General features: G+C 45.6%; 1 protein-coding gene across 2 annotated transcripts in view; it reads right to left on the bottom strand.

The window, feature by feature from the left end:
- Positions 1 to 5,382, bottom strand: part of TRIM31 (tripartite motif containing 31) — a 29,613-nt gene extending 24,231 nt beyond the window's left edge. Inside the window, exon 1 of one of the 2 annotated variants that reach the window (XM_069563638.1) lies at positions 4,813 to 5,382. The gene's annotated coding sequence lies outside the window, so the exon portion shown is untranslated. The remainder of the gene's footprint in view (positions 1 to 4,812) is intronic. The other variant, XM_069563639.1, reaches the window with a different exon arrangement.
- Between the last annotated feature and the right edge of the window lie 7,728 nt (positions 5,383 to 13,110).

Raw genomic sequence — 13,110 nt, 5'->3', positions numbered from 1 at the left:
CAGCCCTAGCAAATTAATACACTGATACACAGATTAATGCCCATGTTGCTGTAAAGCCCACCTTACACCTCACCCCTAGCTCTGAGTTGCCAATTCTGTACAAGGGGTCTCCCTACCCCTCCCACCTCCCATGGGACACAGCAGCACTCAGGGCTGTTCTTCTTCCATTCCAAGCTCTAGGTGGGACATGAGCTGGTTCAACCTCTCGGAACTGCATGTTGGCAACATATACTAGATAAAATTCTTTAAAAATGCACATAAGATCTTTAGTCTCAGCAATTCCATGTCCAAAAATTTGTCCTACAGATACTGAGTATTTCTATATGTGCCAGGCACAGTTCTAGGACTAGTGATAGTGACAAAGCAGACAAAAGCCCCACTCACTGAGAAGAGCCCAGCAAATTAGCTAACCAAATGAATTATACATTAAGGGGCAATACATATTATGGAGAAAAGGCAGGAAGGGGGCGTTTTCAATAGGTGGTCAAAATGGGCCTAGCTGCATCCTCAGCGGTGTCCAACTCTCTGCAAACCCCTGGAGCAGGTTGCGATTTCCTCCTCCAGGGGATCTTCCCCACCCAGGGATTGAACTCTTCTGCCCTTTTCATCTTCTGCATTGGCAAGTGGATTCTTTACCACTGCACCACCCTGGAAGTGCAAAGCAGGCCGAACTAATGCAATGATAATCAGGCAACAATTTGAAGGCAATTAACAGCAAATTGTAAACAGTTGCTATTGCTGGTTGGTGGAATTATGGCTAATTATTTTCTTTTTTACTTTTCTGTACTTGCCAAATATATTACAATTAATGTATTTCTACACGGTAGGGGAAAAACCCCAAATAAATATTTTTATAAAGCCATCTTCAGTCAGTCCTGTTTTCTACAGGACAAAGTCTAAACTGCTGATGTTTAAAGGCCTCCTCCCTTCTATTTAGGCTTATCTTTAGTGTCTCCTCAAGATAAACTGTCTTTTCCAGTAAGGCTGATACTCTGTGACCCATATGTGCCAGTAGGATTGCCAGATTGAGCAAATAAAAAGTACAGGCCAGCCAGTTAAATCTGCAATTTCAGATAAACAATGAATACTACAGTGGCAACCCACTGCAGTATTCTTGCCTGGAGAATCCCATGGACAGAGGAGCCTGGTAGGCTGGAGTCCAAGGGGTTGAAAAGAGTCGGACTCGACTGAACGACTTCACTTTCTTTCTTAAGACATTATGAAATCATCTGAAATTCAAGTTTAACTGAGACACCTGATTTCTAGCTGGCAATACTACATGTGTTCTTTCCTCATCTGCTGAAATAATCTTTTCTCCATCTTCCCAAACCTTTCTAATTAAGCCCAAGGGTGGGGAGGAGGACGAAGAGATGGGTGGAACAGAAAAGCTCGCCTATATAAGCTCAGTCAGCTCCTATATAAGGTAGTCGGGGGGGGGGGGTGAGTGTGGGCCAAGTGAGGGGCTCCCCCTTTACTTGGACTGGTGACTCTCCAGTAGATAAAGAATGCACCTTTGATCGGAGGGCCCAGACCCTGGAGTCAGGTAAAGAGATGAAAATGCCAAGGCTCTCAAATTCTCTCCCCAAAAGAAACTATTTTAGTTTAAAGGACATTTGTTCCAATCTTTGCTATTTTAATCTGGGTAAAATATCCTTAGTAAGTTTTTTTAACCTAAAAGTGTTAAAAAAAAAAATTACATTGCAATGCCTTTTTTTTTTAAGATGTTGAATAACTTGAGGCTTTTAAAATGGACAGCTTTTGTTCCAAATAAGAATACATTTCTATTTGTCTGACCCACCCATTGTCACCTATCCCGTTCATTAGCTCCACGGGGACCTGAGAGCGCCTTAAAGTTGATCTGAGTCAGATTATTCAGTTGACTCAGAGATTCTGCTAAGTCTGCAGGGGGAAGTTGATACTCCTCTCTCCTAGGAGACAGCAAGGTACTCTGGCCCAGACCTGACACAGAAGAGCTGCGACGCCCAGGCTGCCAGAAACCCTTGGGCTAATCTCCAGCAACTCCAGTCCGCAACAAATCTAACGCTGCCCGGCTCCTCCAGTGGGTCCAAATCACAAGACGGGGAAGCAGCTGGATGAACACCCAGGACAAATTCTAGAAAACCCCTCCCAAATCCACACGGTAGAAAAAAATTTCCCCTTAAGACAATGGGAACTAAAAGTCCTTACTCATGTCCATCTTGATCACCTCAGCACTTAACCTGGTGCAAGATAATTTTGTTGTGATATTAAACTGAACCAATTTATAAGGGCTCTATGTACTGACATGACAAAGATAGCTAGGCTATAAAAGTGAAAAAGAATATTATTTGGCAGGCAAAATTTTGCTTTAAAGGGGGAAAGTACAAATATATATACGTTTATATATATATAGTATAAATACACTTGTATTTACTTCCACCTACATAAACATTGAAACCGTTTACCTCAGACTGGGACTTGAACTCACTTGCTAGGACTTGAACCCAGCCAAAACCCAGTTTGGGACCGAACCCACATGGCTGGGATGCAAACCCAGCCAAAACCCTGCTTGGGACTCGAACCCACAATCTTTTAATTAGAATCATTCACCCGATATCTGGACTTACTGAGGTTCAGGTTCTTTGTGTCTCAGCACAGAAGGAATTCAGCGAGAGGCAAGGTGATAGGATTTACTAACATAGGACACTTGTAAGAGATGCAAGCGGGCACGTGAGGTAGCTCTGCCCTGAATTGAGTGGGCTACAATTTATAATGGAAAAAAGGAGAGGGGAAAAACCACTTTCTTCAGATAGACATAGTGCAGACATTAAGGCATTAACTTCTCCTTCATATTAGGTGGGAAATTGTCTGACCCTCTGAGGTCAAACTAGGATTATTGTATTAGTAGAAGGGTGGTGGTCTTCCATCTAGTGGCCTCCGGCATATCTTGTGGTTTTGTTTATGGTTTTATAATTAAGCAAGACTGCTTCATTGAATAATGTTCCAATAGCTTTTTTTGAGCCATCACTCACTTACAAAGGCCTCCCAAAGTTTCCTCGGTTTCATTCTCTATCTATAGACCCCTCTGGGGACTTCTACAACTACTTGTATAACTATCCTATTCTATCCCTATCAAAAGGATACACAAGAAACTAGTAAAAGTGTTTACCTGTGAGGCAGGGGTGGAGGTGGGTAGTGGCAGATGAGATGAATAGGGGTGGATGGTTGCAAATCTTGTACATAGCTCTTATACACTACTTTTTGAACCAGATAAATGTACAACCCTTACAAATTATATAGTTCAAATTACATGCTTTATTTTTTTGTTTATGTCATTCTGTGATATCAAAAGCTGAACTGGAAACAGGAACTACTGTCTCTAAATCTGTGTGATCTTCAGATAGACCGACAAGAGTACGACACTTGAGTTTTCATGACTTCATAACTTTAGTACCCGTGACTCTCTCAGGCTAAAGTTATTTTTTTTTAACATCTGCTATGCCACTTATTAAAATTCCTGCTTCTCTGCCAGATCTTTCAAGTCTGGCTTGTATCTCCTTGAACACAGCACACACAAAGTCGTTAGTCTCTGCCAGTAAAGGCAGTGTCTGAAATCCCTGTGCGTCTAATTCTGTCGTCCCTGCTTTCCTTACTGGTGGGGTTTCTTGTCCCACTGGTGCCTGGTTATTTTTGCCTGTGTGCTAGATACATTTGAAGACATATTTGTAGAAATAATTCAAAGCCTAGGATTATGTGAGCTTCTTCCCAGAAGGATTCTTTTTTTTTTTTTTTTTGACGCTGCAGCCTAGAGTCACCTTAAACAAGTTCAACACTTGATATTTTGGGGGCTTGGGGACTCTATTTCTAGTTCCGTAAGCCTTTAAAGGCTGTCAAAAACGCAGTCTGGGATCTCAGCAACATGCAGGATCAGCAAATGTTCCCAGACAGAAGCAACTTTTAAGTTCTGGGCTCAGATCCACAGATTCCTTTCCCAAACTTTGGCCCAGCCATTCTTTACTGGCCCTTTGAATTTTTAAGATACTTGAAAAATATTTTATCCAGCTTTTTCAGTTATCTTCACCTGGAAGAAGTCTGAATTACTCAGTCCACTGATAAGAGCAGAAAACTTTCTGACTCAGGCCTCAGTTTTTGCAGGGGGTTGCTCTTCTCTGAACCTTAGCTTTCAGAAAATGTATTTTCCTCTTTTTTCCCTTTTCCCTTTACTAATAAAGTCTATATGGACTTTTCTTGCTGGTGCATACACACATTGCCCTTTTACCCCCAGACAGAGCTGAAATAGAATCTTGCATCCTGCACATCTAATATTCCAAAAAGAGCTGGAGTCAGACCAGCCCTCCTTACTAGGCTCAGAAACAAAAAGCCTGTTCCTGCATCTTGTCAGGTTGGTGCCTGGAAGGCACAAGCTTTCATGGTGGCTGTGAGGATTCTAGCTTCAGTGCAACATAAGGAGTCGCACCGCATACAGCATAAGGGCCCCTGATAGGTCTCAGTTTGCAGACCAGGATGTGACAAGAAGACTGGAGCTGCAGCCAGCTCTAGAGGCAGAAGAGGAGCCAAACAGAAAACTCTCAGAGAATGATGCATTCAAAGTTTGTAGCCTAAGGTTTCTGCAGGCCTCACTTCTAAACAAAGTTTTTCCATTCCATTGGTTTGGGGTGAGCTGTGTGCCCAGAGCGCTTGCTAAATGGGTCGGCATAGGGCCGTCTGGAAGGACTGAGGGTCCTGTAGGGGAGAAAGTTCCGAGGCCGGTTTTCTGAGGCTGCCTCTGTTGTAGGAAATCAAGTGTTAATCCTCCCACGGTCAGTCACTTACAGCACATGCTTTTGGTCACCACTCTCAGGGGTCTTCGGGGTCCGCCTTTCAGAGCCTTCCGTTTTTGCGCTGGCAGAATGGAGATGACTCCTTGGCAAGAGGTCGGAGGAGCGGAGGACCGAAGTGAGGCACCCACGCCGGCACCCTGAAATCCGCAGGGTCAGGAAGAGCCAGGAGCAGGCGCGCGGGGACTCAGACCACCCGGGGGTGATGTGAAAGGGGTAGCTGGGTGCAGGCCGCGGCGACCCGCGGAGGAGCGGCTGGGCCGGGCGTGGCCAGTGGGGCGGCTCGGGGGGCCATCGGGCACCGTTGGGGTGACTGGGCCGAGGACCGCCGGTGAGCGCGCTCTGGAATGAGCGGGGGCGCGCGGCGCGCACCCGCCCCCACCTGGGAATGAGCGACAGCGTTTTCAAAAAAGCAACCGATTTGGCGGTTAATCCTGATAATACTGTCTCAGTTCAGGTGGATTTTTTTTTTTAATTCCAAAGCACATGTTTGACCAGGAAAGCCACTCCCTCAAAAAAAAGAAAAAAAAAAAAACCTGAGAGATGGTTGGAAACACGTGAGGGCTCAGATGCCTGTTGGTGAAAGTGAAAGTGAAGTCGCTCAGTCGTGACCGACTCTTTGCGACACCGTGGACTGTAGCCCACCAGGCTCCTCCGTCCATGGGATTCTCCGGGCAAGAATACTGGAGTGGGTTGCCATTTCCTTCTCCTGTTGGTGAAGGTTTTCTGCAAATCCCGAGGTCCAAGCCTCGCTTCTGGAATTATGGAATCGCTGCAAAGAGAGGAACCCAACCCACCTGAGCACGTGGAGCCTCGGCGCCGTCCCGGGGACGGTTCTGAACTTGCCGCAGGGACTTCTGAGTGGGCTGGCCGTCGGGCACTCTCGCCAGGGCGGGGACTCGCCATCTCACCTGTCACTCTGTCCGCGGAGCCTCGCCAGCCAGTGCTCCCGGGCAACTTCTTTTAATGTTCAGATCTCCTTTACGGGTTCCTGATGGAGACCTGCGCCCACCTACATCACACCATCACTGCCCCCCACCCCGAAAAAATCCCTCATAGCAGGGAGGGGGAGGGTTGGGGGGATTGGGGTGGTGGAGGGTGGGGGAAGTGGAGGGATGGGGCGTTAGGTTTGTGGAGCCTGAAGCTCGAACATTGTTGGGGCCTCTTCAAGGAAAAGGACACAAAATTAGAGATATAACATTAGGAATCAAAGTGAATATTTACTTAGAATGAGAAAAAAGCAATGGCAACAAATTACAAGGTTTAAAAAGCTGACATATCATAAACATCAAAAAATTCAAATGTTTTTAAATAACTGGTCACCACTATATTTTCCCTGTGTTTTTATACTTTTTTTTTTAGTTGCTCAGTTTTATTTGCAATCACAATCATTTAATCATCTCCCTCCTCCAGCAACAAGGAAATAGGTGGGCCCCAAGCACCCAAGAGCTGGTATAGGCAAAAAAAACTGTAGGAAGCAATGCCTTAGGAAAGGAAGTGTTGCCTGACATGGAACAGAAGGCTGGGTCTCAGCCCGCTTTTCCTGGTAGATACTTCAGGGGCAAACAGGGACCCAAAGCAATGAATGGTCCCCACTACCAGGAAAAGGTGGCCAAGAAAGGAAGTGAAGGAAATTCAGAAAAAGCCGGGCATCTTCCGCAGTCCATCTCACAACTGGGAAGCTGCCATTCACCCACAGTTTCTTCTGAGTGGCCTTTCAGGTGAGGCTCCTCATGAGGAGCCAGGGACTGGAGGGTGATCTCTGCCTCTAGGGAAGACAGGAACAGGCACTCTCAAGGTGGACTCATGTGTGTGGACCCGGGGTCTTCTGGCTCAGATGTGGGTTCTTGGCCTTGCCCTCACCCAGGAGGGGCAGCACACTGCCTGTGCCCACACGTGGCCATGCTGGCCACCTTGGCCTCCTGCACGACCCACCTCTCTGGAGGGGTCGGCTGGGGCCTGCATAGCTGCCACAAAACCCCCTCAGGGGCCAATGCGAGATGAAGAGAGACTGAGCCCTTCAGGAAGCCTCGCCCCTTCTCTATACTTTTGTCTCCTTCATTTGACAACAACTTTGTAATACATTTTCTCTGATGATGATTAGTCATTTTGATAGGGACAGAGTAAAGGGACAAAGACGGTGATTAAATAGTTAATCTTACTACGGGACTGTAAGTAGAAAAAATATACTGCTACTGCTGCTGCTAAGTCGCTTCAGTTGTGTCCGACTCTGTGCATTCCATAGATGGCAGCCCCTGAGGCTCCCCCGTCCCTGGGATTCTCCAGGCAAGAACACTGGAGTGGGTTGCCATTTCCTTCTCCAATGCATGAAAGTAAAAAGTGAAAGTGAAGTCGCTCAGTCGTGTCCCACTGTTAGCGACCCCATGGACTGTGGCCCACCAGGCTCCTCCGTCCATGGATTTTCCAGGCAAGAGTACTGGAGTGGGGTGCCATTCCCTGCAAGTTAATGATTACTCAAGAAAAAAGGTTTGCTTAGCCGCAAAACAAAGCAGGCTTGTTTAGCAACAAAACCATGCAACAGAAGCCCTGGAGACATGCCCCTAAAATGGTGGCATGAGCCCCACATCCTGCCCAGTGAACTCAGGAAGTTAAAGATCCCTAAGACATGTTCTCTGCACACATAAAAAACAATAATCTGTGGACCAGCTTGACCGTGAAGGGACAAGAAAACTCCTCTGCTCAACCTGGAGGAGGAGCTGATGATGGAAGCATGATGCCTATTCAAGAAAGACAAAGAAGTTTTCCCGTTACCCACTTTTCTTTTGATTATAAAACTGTAACCCAGGAATTTCTTAGGGCATTGCATTTCTCGTCCGTTCTCACCTGTCCGCTTGTAAACCTCACTAGCTTCTTACTCTAATAATCACTTCTTATCTATCACTTTGCCTCTTTTTGAATTCCTTTCTGCACTGAGATATAAAGAGCTGTGGTACCGGAACTCTTTGGAGTCCCCAGTGAAACAACACCCAGTGCTTTCAATTTGGCGTTTCCTCTAGCTTGGTTAATAATTTTTTAAATTGAAAGTTAAGAAAAATTTATTTCAGTTTCACTATCATTATTGATAATAATGTGCCAATTTTTAGTTCATTAACTTTGGGGAAACTTCTGTTAAGAGTTTCTTCTGTGAGCTCTAAGATTTCAGAACACTCCAGTGATTAATCTTAAATAGCTCTTTAAATTGCTAAAGGTCACTGACCTGTTTATTGCTAATTCCTTTTTCTAAAAAGGTATTGTGAGTTCTAAGATTCCAGGTGCCAATATTTCATACCAAATCAACAAGAAATGACAACTAAAAAATAAAGTTTTAAAAATGTAATATGTTTATAGGTTTATTCTTTGCCAACTGAGTGTCAAAAAACCTAGGACTCTATTCTTTACTTCTATTTAACATTCATCTCTTCCCGTCACTTATTGATTTTGGTTTGATCTGAATTGTTTTTCTTCCAAGTTGCTTTTTGGTGTCAGAATAACTTCAATTGATTTCATGAAGAAATATGTTAAAAATAATTTTATTTTGTCATGTATACATATTCATATATGTTACATTGCTAAATATATTCCTGAAGAAAAGCACTTCCATTTTGACTAGACCTCAGTGAAACTAACTCCTACACTTAAAATTTTCCACATCTAGCGATGTAGAAGGGATTTATTGACTCCCCTGTCCACAGATGTCTGGTACCACATGTCACAGGACATGTGTCATGACACATTCTCTGACCCTGCACTTTAGTCTCTGAGGTCAGGTGAGCTGTCTCAGTGGGTGGTAAAGGTGTTCCTGGAAGCCATTTCTACATGGAGGACACCCAGCAATAACTCATGAACTTATCAAGCAATAACTGATGAATCTTAACAAACCTGAACAATGGAAGCCCAACTTAACTCATCCTTAGCTAGATCGCACACCCCAAAGTCACCCGATACCAGGAAAGAGACAGCAATCTTACCTATGGTTAAAAATATATTACTTTTGCAAATTTTACAGAAGAGCATGACCCTGTTAAACACGTAGCTAGGGCCTATCCCAGAGCACTGGAAAGGGCCAGAGCAGGTGAGGAGCTTCAGGATCCTCCTCTGTGCACCCTGACGCTGCAGCAAGATTGTCTCTGAAGTCCCTCTACTGGGGTCTCACATCCATCTGCCCCTGACTTTCCATCTCGCCTAATGTCAATCTCTGCTCTTGCTGGCTCCTTTTCTTTCTTCTTCAAGCCTCAGTGAGTTTGGAAGTTCATAAATTCCCTCATTTTGTTTATCGTATAGTTTCATCCTTTTGTTGAAAACAGGTGTGTCCAACCATGTACCGATGGTCAGTCACTTGTACACCTTCCACACAGGGTGGATTCAGCCCCTTCTGCCACCTCAACAACCAAAGCATTCGTATGGTTCATCTGGCTGTGCTTCTCAGAAGAAGTCTTTCTATAGGACTCAAAATAAGGACTCTATCAACCTGGTGAATGACTAATAGCCTCAGTACATTGCAGGCTTTTTCCTCCATGCCACTGGGTAGAATCCAGGAGGTCCCACCTAGAACATGTTACTTTCACTAGCAGCTCCTAAGGCCTCTGCTGAATTCTCCTTTTTTCCTGAGTCTCCAATTTTGAGCTCCTATTCCCCTCCCTTCCTTTTTCATAATCGTGGAGCAAATAGATTAAGTTTCAGAATTAGACTTTCTGCATTTTAAAATTCTTGGCTATTTCTGCCATCGGATATCTTTCACTGGCACTTTCTTCCTTGGTCCCTGCCTTTTGCTGCTCTGCAGGCTGTCTCTCAACTTCCCTTTCACTTTTCACTTTCATGCATTGGAGAAGGAAATGGCAACCCACTCCAGTGCTCTTGCCTGGAGAATCTCAGGGACGGGGGAGCCTGGTGGACTGCCTGAAGCGACTTAGCAGCAGCAGCAGCAGCAGCAGGCTGTCTCTCCTGGGCTATACCCCTCCTCCTCTTATATAGTTTTATGCCCCCTTGTCCTTCTTTCCTCCCTCTTCCTGAATATGCATTATCAGAGCTAACTTTCCACAGCCAGGTATGTCTTGCTCTGAGGAATTACAAGGCCAGATTTGAAACTTATTTTAAAATGAAATGTCCCAGGGCCCTGAGTCATTCTGCCTCCCAGAGGTGAAAATAAGGTGCGTCGTGTCTTGGGAGACAGCGCCACCTACTGCCCAATGAGAGACAGCTGTTTATTGCCTGTTCGGGGTAAAGTTGTTAGTCGCTCAGTCGTGTCTGACCCTTGGCGACCCCATGGATTGTAGCCCACCAGGTCCTCTGTCCATGGAATTCTCCAGACAAGAACACCGGAATGGGTTGCCATTTCCTTCTCCAGAGGATCTTCCCCACCCAGGGATCTAACCCAGGTTTCCTACAGTGCAGGCAGGCTTTTTACTGTCTGAGCCACCAGGGAAGCCCTGTTTTGGGTAAGGTGGCAAATAATCCAGGTAATAATAATTTAGAATCGAAGTTGAGATGGTGATGAGACATACAAGGATGCACAGGAATTTTAACTCGGTAAGTACATCAAGACCATAGATAAAGATCTGGATGGCAGTGGAGCTCAGGGAGCTTACTGGACCTTCTTAAGGTTTGCAGCTGCAAAGTGGTGGAGCAGAGATGGGAATCTGGCCCATCTGCCTTCAAAGTCCATGCAGCTCCACCTCATTGTGCTAGGATGCAGTTGATCCCCTGTAATGCATGGTCAGAGAGGTAAAAGGAAACCCAGGAGGCAGCAGAGGTGAGAATTTCAAGGAAGGGACTGCTGATGCTCTCATGTTTCAGAGTCATCAGTTTGGATATGGACTGAGAAAACATCCTTAGGATTTAGTTGGAGCCTTGAAAGACTGGCTTAAGATACCCATCAGCGGGCTAGGCATCAGAAGGTATGTCTTCCGTGAGCAAAGACATAATCCTGTTCCTCGTGGAGCTAAGCATGAGCCAAAGTCAGAGAAGTTGGAAAAAAGTTAACAGTAATAAATTAGGAGATGGCTCAGGGACTTCTCTAGGCTTTCCTGGTGGCTCAGCAGTAAAGAATCCACCTGCCAGTGCCAGAGACATGGGTTCAATCCCTGGGTAGGAAAGATTCTCTGGAGAAGGAATAGCAACCCACTCCAGTACTCTTGCCTGGAAAATCCCATGGATGGAGGAGCCTGGTGGGTTGGAGTCCATGGGGTCATTAAGAGTCGGACACGACTGAGCGACTTCACTTTCCCTTTTCACTTTCATGCATTGAAGAAGGAAATGGCAACCCACTCCAGTGTTCTTGCCTGGAGAATCCCAGGGACGGGGGAGCCTGGCAGGCTGCCGTCTATGGGGTCGCACAGAGTTGGACACGACTGAAGCTACTTAGCAGCAGCAGCAGCAGCAGCCAGTACTCTTGCCTGGGAAATCCTACAGACAGAGAAGCCTAGTGGGCTACAGTCCATGGAGTCTCAAAGAGACTTAGTTACTAAACAACAGCAAGGACTTCTCCAGTGGTCCAGTGTTAAGACTTGGTGCTGTCAACGCAGGGAGCACAAGTTAGATCCCTGGTCAGTGGCCAAAAGATAAATTTTTTAAAAAAGAAATTAGGAGGTGGTTCAGGAAAAAGAGTGATGCGTATAGACCTGCCAGTCCCTCTGACACCTTTGTGCAAGTTAGAATGGACCCCTCCCCTTCATCGGGGGCAATGCTGCTGTGGGCTGCCAAGGTTCGTGGCTCTGTAAGTAGATGGTGGGCTGGGTCTCCTTGCTGCCTCATCCTATCTCCCAGGTGTTCTTGTACAGTGCACAACAGTAAGTAGAAGCCCTGGAAGGATGAAGATTGAGTAGTTAGGAAGGTTTCATGCAGGAAACTGGGACATGAACTGAGCTTAAACTGATTCTAAGAATTTAAAGCAGCTGCAAGAAGAGGTGAGGGGCTTCTCTGCTGGAAAGTGTCAGAGCAGAGCCAGAGTGAAGGAGAGGGAAAAGATGCAAATCACTGGGCCCCTGGCTCCAATATTTTAAAGTAGGTGAAATTAGATAAGATCATTCATTCAAGTGGCTCTCTATATGCAAGGAGCAAATGGCACCCCACTCCAGTACTCTTGTCTGGAAAATCCCATGGACGGAAGAGCCTGGTAGGCTACAGTCCGTGGCGTCGCAAAGAGTCAGACACGACTGAGCGACTTCACACACACACACATGCTGAACAGACTGTGAGGCAGGGAAATAATAATCACCCCTAACCGGTGTGCACTTGTTTGTAATTTCTGAAGCATCTCCATTCCCAACTGTGACATTTGATCCACTTTCCTGGGAAGGAGGCTGAGATTGTGGCTGTCTTGGCACATGAAGCTCCAAATCTCAGAATTAGGACTATAATCCAGATCTTTGGGGTAGTTAAAATTCCTTTCATTCTAGCCACAGATTTTTCTTCTTCTTTAAATGTAATTGTTTAAATAGATGATATCCTTGTTGTTGTCATTTAGTCACTAACTCATGTCTGACTCTTTGCAACCCTATGGACTGTAGTCTTCCAGGCTCTTCTGTCCATGGAATTCTCCAGGCAAGAATACTGAAATGGGTTGCCATTCCCTTCTTCAAGGGATCCTCCCAGCCACTATCCTCCCAAGTCAGATAATTATCAATCTATCTGACAATTCATCTTTCCATTTATTAAGACTTTATTGATCTTTTTGTAAGGGTAAGAAAAAATGTGAAACGATGACATTTTGTGGTGAAGAAGCCCATGGGCTAAGTGACAGATATCCAGATCTGAATCCCAACTCCCTGTTTACCCGTCTGTGGCCTCAGCAGGTAACTTAATCTCTCCTCATTTTCCTTTCTCATATTATCTCATGAGATGTGACAAATTAGGAATGTGGAGGGGTCAAGGTTTAGAAATTGGTAACTAGATGAGGTAGTAAGAAGCTTGGGAGAGAGATGTAAGACAAGTTTGATGCCTGGATTTGTGACTTTGGGTGGTGAAGTCTGTTCTGACAAGGACCAGAGAATGGTTACCAGGGTGGTCCCCAAAAGGAAAAGTCACTGGATGTGAGCAAGTCAAGGAGTTTAAGGGCCTCAGGCCAGATGGTCAACTACATCGTCCTTAAAATCACCCAGGACGGCAGCAGGATTGCAAGGTAGGGTGGGGAAGAGCCCATGAGCTTCATTCACAAGACTCAGTGGCTCATCTGTAACAAATCAGGGGAATTGGCTCTGTGGAGGACGGCAAGGCAGAAGGAGAAAGTGGACAGCCAGAGCGCCACACACAGGTATTTTTATCTGGCTCTGGGGCATCACGCTCAGGAGGTGGTGGT

The sequence above is a fragment of the Ovis canadensis genome, chromosome 20 (assembly GCF_042477335.2).
Source record: "Ovis canadensis isolate MfBH-ARS-UI-01 breed Bighorn chromosome 20, ARS-UI_OviCan_v2, whole genome shotgun sequence".
Lineage (NCBI taxonomy): Eukaryota > Metazoa > Chordata > Mammalia > Artiodactyla > Bovidae > Ovis > Ovis canadensis.
Note: the sequence above shows the minus strand (reverse complement) of the source record. Positions and strands in the feature narration are given on the sequence as shown.